The sequence below is a fragment of the Talpa europaea genome (assembly GCF_964194135.1).
Source record: "Talpa europaea genome assembly, chromosome: X".
NCBI classification, from domain to species: domain Eukaryota; kingdom Metazoa; phylum Chordata; class Mammalia; order Eulipotyphla; family Talpidae; genus Talpa; species Talpa europaea.
In genome coordinates this window covers 30,828,918-30,834,917 of record NC_140081.1, presented here as the reverse complement: position 1 = coordinate 30,834,917, position 6,000 = coordinate 30,828,918, and the positions used below count along the sequence as shown (strand labels likewise).

The window sequence follows — 6,000 nt, the reverse complement described above, 5'->3', positions numbered from 1 at the left end:
GAGTCCTCTCCCAATGGTGATACATGGGTGCAATTAATTTCCCTAGCAACAAGTTGTGACAACACAAGTGAAAAGCTGTCTACTAGGGAAGCTCATTAGAGACCCAGGGTCCAGGGTTTTTATTGGAGGCTGGTCTCATAGGCATCCCTATCAGAAAATACAAAATTCCAGACTCCGAGAAGGAAAGCAGGCGCTCAGCAGAAACCACATTATTTGTGTAAACAGTTCAGACACAGTGAACCACCCTTATCAGTTCTGGGAATGGTGGGAAAGCTCCCAGATGCTAGTCAAGGAACAATCTTATAAGCAACCCTTTCAAAGTGTGGCCTGTATGATAACTTTTTTTTTTTTTTTTTTTGCACAGATGCCAATCATTAGCATGGCTGGGCACCAACATGTCCTAAGAAGACACAGATCGGGTAAACAAAACCATGAGAGTTTATCTCAGCAGGGTACTAAGGGAGCAGGAAAGGAGAAACACTTTCTCTAGTGGCAGGAAGAACGGGCAATGAGGACTGGTTCCTGGGCGAGGCAACCCCTGAGCCAGGTCTGGACATATGACAGATATTGTGGTATGCCTAGATTTAAAACCCAACCAGGTGGATGATCTTGGCTTGTTAATTAACTAGAATAAGTTGTATCTCAGGAAATAAATTATCCTCATGATCTGGGTTAAGATTATTAATCACTTTGAGTCCCTGCTTAAACTTTGAATGGGTTCCAAACCTCTTGCAAGTCATGTAAACCCCATCACTTGATTTTTCAGCACCAGTAATTTCCTTTATAACTGTGAGCATGTTACGGTCCATTTTTTATACTTACATAAGTCAAGAAGGCAGAAACTATGCCTGTGTTGTTCCCTGTGATAACCCTTGAGCCTAACACAATGCCTATTACCAAGTGGGCACTTAGCAAATGTATGAAAGAAGAGTAAACTGGGTTTACTCTCAATTCAAGTGGTCTGGGTGAGGGCAATCTTGTCCCCTTCCTCAACATAGATTACCTCCTGGGTCTAAGGCACATGACCCAAGTTATATCAACAAATTATTCAGGAATTTTGACAGAAGTATTGCTAATGAGGCACTGCATCTGCTGCAGATAATATGCCTGCAAGTGAAACTAACTCAGAGGAAAGCAAATGTGAGAGGAGACTTAGGACTAGAATGAGTGTGAAGATGCAGAGCAGTTTTTCTTTTTGTTTCTTAGGCTAATTTGAGTTGGGATTCTGACACATGTAACTAAGAATCCTAATACAAAATTAGTAGCTGGGATTAGACATGTGCTTATTCCCAAAGAGTAAGGGGAAGACCATCAAGTCTAATTTATAATGGCCTGAGCTATTGGTCTAGGACATTCTACAAGGTTTGGTTCTGGTACAGGGAGAAAAGACACATTGCCTGGGGAGTAGAGAACAGATATCCTGGTTGGTCATAATCCTAAAAACCATCTGTTCCTCTCCTCAAGAGCTGAAAGACTACTTGCAGCTTTGATGACAGAATAACTTCCTCTCATATATGAAAACCCACAGATACCAGACCGCCCAACAGGCCAGAGAGGAAAAATCTCCCTGATTTTCACTGTGGTGGAATATAATAATCATAAATAAAAAGCTTGACTCTCACTCCAAACTAAATTCTATACCACAATAATAAAGCACTGGTTGGATAGGCACCTGAAAAAGAGAAATGTAATCACTAGCACTCATCCAAGCACAGGCTCTCTAAAGTCATGACACATCCAACAACCTGAGACTCCCCTCTGTTCAGTCACTAGATTCATTTACTGAGATAATTCTTTATAGATACAGTATATATGGAAGCAGCTGACAAAGGCCACAGAATTTTTCAGTTGATAAGATTAAAAAATCCAGTGGGACACAGAGCTATGCTCTTGGCCTGTGCAGATCACAACTTTGATCTGTAACATAACCTAGGGTTATGGACCTAAGGAGGGATAACATTCATCAGAAGAAAGGGGAGAATTCAAAAGCTAATAAGAAAAAAAAAAAAAAAACAGGATGAAATTTAACTGGAACATACATAAAGCCACTGCAATTTAAAAAAAATTTGTTTCCTAAATACAGGATGATAGTGATTCAATTTTTGATGCCAGCAAGATACAGATTGTCAACTTGGGCTGAACTTGGGAATATACTATCTACCTCAGTGGGGCACAACAGGACAACCAAGTACCGGGCTAAGTATTACAAAGAAACAAACAACAAAAGTGAATCCAGAGAGGGAACCGAGATTAGAAAAAGGGTTGGGAATCATGTCACACAAATAAATGACAGTTGAAGGGGTGAGAATATAATTTGGTATAGCCACTTGGGAGAACAAAGACAGAATTCAGTAAAATTGAAAATATCCATATCCTATGACCTAGCAATCCTATTGCTAGATATATATCCTAGAGAAACACAATTAGCAATACAGATTTGTAAAGGCACAATTCAGATAGTACTGAGGCTTCTGTCAATATAAGAATGGTTAGACAGAATAAGGTCAATTACACTCTGAGCTCCTTTGCAGCAGCTATAAACAATGATGTAGAGGAATATTTATGAACCAGGATGCGCTAAGTTTGCCAAAGTAACAAAAGGAACTTAAAATCTGAGTGGCTTAACACAATCTAAGTCAATTTTTCCTTAACGCTACTTGTTTAAAGTAAGTTGGCAGGAAAGTTCAATGTAGTTATTTTCAGAACCAGGTCGACAGAGGTCCCATCTTTTTTTTTGCCAGGGGAATGTGGTAAATCTCATACTGCCTCTAAAAATATCCATCTGGAAGTGTACCCACTGCTTTTGCTGACATTTCATTGACCAAAGGAGTTGTATGGCCACACCTAAATTCAAAAGGGGCAGGAACTACAATTCTACCATATGCCCAGATGGCAGGTGCCAAAAATATGTTATACATAATGACTAATACAGTATGTAGTATGGAAAGATTAGTACATAATGACATATGAAAAGATCTAAGATATTTTGCTGTGTGGATAAAACATATAGACACATTTATAATACCATCATTTACGTAAATTATAACAAGAGATCCAAGATAAATCTACATGTTATTTACACATAGGTATGTGTAAATATATGCATTTCATGTGTATATACATGAAAACTGAGGAGAGAGGAGGATGACACTACAAGTGGTGACCAAAGGGGAAATAATCATTTCTGTAATGTTTTCATTCCTTTTTTAAGAAAAAGATGACAAAACCTTAATTTGATAATTCTGGTGGGTGGAGAGTACGAGTTCATTATATTATCCTTTGACTTTTTCAACTGCATTTAACATACTTGAAATAAGGTGTTGAAAGAACCAGGAATTTTTCAGCCTGAGAAGAACATTAAGAGGGAGAAAGAGGAATGGGGAATAGGAAAACACATAACTTTAAATATTTTGGACAAAGGAAATTTGCTCTGTGTAGCTATGGAAGGGACAGCTGGGAACAATGGTGAGAATTCCTGCAAGACAGATCTTGGTTTGGGAATAAATAACAACTTATTATGGAGAGATGAATAGAGTGAGTAGCCTCAAAAATGTATGAAGGAAAAATAAATATCCTTTGGGGGGAAAGTAGTCAAGAGTTAGTATTCTGTTTGACAGAATACTGTGGAAAGGATTTCTGCACTGGTAAGGTACCTGGATTTGGTGATCTCCAAGGTCTCTTTAATTCTCAAGTTCTATAACCTTGGACCAGAATCTCTCAATTTAAAACTCACACACTTTGGATAACTGCAGCATATTCCCAAGACAATTTTGTTTTAAGGCAAAATGAGCATATCTTTTATTTGTACTTAAACTTATAAACTATAAGCCAACTAGTCAAACAGGTATTAATATAATCAGGATGCAGCAAAAACACAAAACAACTTTTCTAAAAATATTATTGAACAAATTATGGGTCATAGTAAAACAGAGCAAAAGGGGCAGAGGTAATCAATGAAACACATCATAACTTATCCCTTCACCTTAACAACTGAGGTTGTTAACTAGCCTTCCAATCCCAGAAAATCCATCACTACATAGCTTTGTGCTTTTACTTCCTATTCTTGAGGTTAGATTCCAGATCCCAAAGATATTCAAACAAGTATCATATTTATTCATAACAGAGATATCTTTTATGATGTCTAGAGCAGTCAAGTTGACCAAAACCTGTTTTAGAGTCCAGTCACCCTCCCCAAATTGACACAATGAGCATGTTGAGAAGCAAGCTATCAAGGCAGAGATACAGAACTCTAAAAGAAATACCCCAGGAGAAGTAACACAGCCACTGCCCAAATTGAGACTGAATAATATATCCATCTTCACATATCTTCAGACTGTACATTCATGGAGTAATTCAAGAATAAATCCACGATCTGTTGGGTGCTGAAAGACTTGGTGGGCTGTCGTATTATGTTATGGCTTTCTCCAGAAGTTTCCAAGGTGGTCTCCAAATCACTAACAGCAAAATTTTATTGCAACTGGATCAGGGGCTGCAGGGGTTCCTTTTCAAAGGTTCTTTTCAGAGTGGAACAGATTGTTCCAGATCTGGTGGTTCCTTGTCTTGTTATTCCAAGCTTGAGCACACCAGGTCTAACTGTTCCAGGATTGGCTGCTCCAGGTCTGGTTGCCCAAGTCGGGCTATTCCAGGTCTGGCTGAGCTATATTGGAATGTTTTCTGGAGTATTCATTAGGCATCCCTGGTGATAGGAATAGAGGCTGGTATATTCTATAGGTGTTGAGAGCTGACTCACACCACTCTTGTTCTTTGGCCAGCTGCTCTTCTGCCACCTCCTACATTTCATTCTCTGATTCTGGAACCAGGTCTTAAGCTGTTTGTAATTGAGATTCAGGACATTGGAAAGTTCTTGTATCTACTGGAGTCTGAGGTATTTTTGTCGGTGAAATCTCATTGAGCACACATAGCTGGGTCTGAGAAATCATGGTTCTTCTCTTGTTTCTTGACTGGGACTCTATCTTCCTTCTTCCCTGTGCTATTCTCTCCAGAAGTGGACTGGTGGAAGAATAAGCGCTGTCAGGAATAAACAGATCCATGGATGAAGGAAGGGGACATATAGTCTCCATGTGGGGCACCTCAGCAGAGGATTTAACAAGTATGCATAATTTTCCTCATAATTTTTTAAATTAAAATATCAGCCACTGGTGAAGAATCTCTAGAATTGGATGTTTCTGGGCATGGCAGGTTTTCGGGACAGACTGGATCCACACTTACATTGTAGAGTTGTGGGAGAGGGGAAAAAAACCCAGAAAACTACATTGTCTGAAAGACCCAGACAAATTTTTAAAAGTAATACAACAATATGAATACAATACAACTTTTAATGGTTTTACCTGGGAATAATTTACAATCAATAAGTAATAAATACATTAGTCTGAAAATTATTACAGGTAGGGGGTTACAGGAATTATACTGGCCCTTATTTAGCTTTGATTTTCATGCCTTGGTCAACTTTACACGCATAATTAAATCATATCATTTGTAACTCTGTTGACAGATCACTGTTTCTGTGACTTAATAGTTGTTCCCCCAGTAACAAAGTCAAATTATTTCCCCAGCTAAAGAGTCCCACAGAAATACCCCATTGAAATGAGTATTACTTTCTAAAATAAAAGAGTAAAAAGAATGAGTGTGCTTTCTTTCTAACTAGTTGATTTGGCTATTGCCAATATAAAAAAATAAGTCTTAGCAGTGGAAACAAGTTTCATTGTCTTTGTGAGAAGGGCCAGTCTGGCATAAAGATAAGTAGGGGTAGAATTCAGGTAGCCCTTGCTGTTGACCCGCTCCCAGCCAAGAAAATAATGGATTTTACTGGGAGTAAATGAGACAACATGCTGTACCTGCAGAGACTCAGATCTGGTTCAAATCTATGAGCAAAAGCTAATTACTCACCCCCACTTCCTCAGTCTAGTGCTCTATTTGTCAAGTACAAGCACTTACAACCTAAGATGTCACAGGGCAGTGAATTTATCCTTGGAAGGCAGA

The 6,000-nt window shown here is 38.6% G+C and overlaps 1 pseudogene across 1 annotated transcript in view; it reads right to left on the bottom strand.

The window, feature by feature from the left end:
• Positions 1–4,657: 4,657 nt before the first annotated feature.
• Positions 4,658–6,000, bottom strand: part of LOC311187506 (homeobox protein NANOG-like) — a 46,218-nt pseudogene continuing 44,875 nt past the window's right edge. Inside the window, exon 2 of the transcript in view lies at positions 4,658–5,224. The product of the transcript in view is annotated as a homeobox protein NANOG-like (transcript). The remainder of the gene's footprint in view (positions 5,225–6,000) is intronic.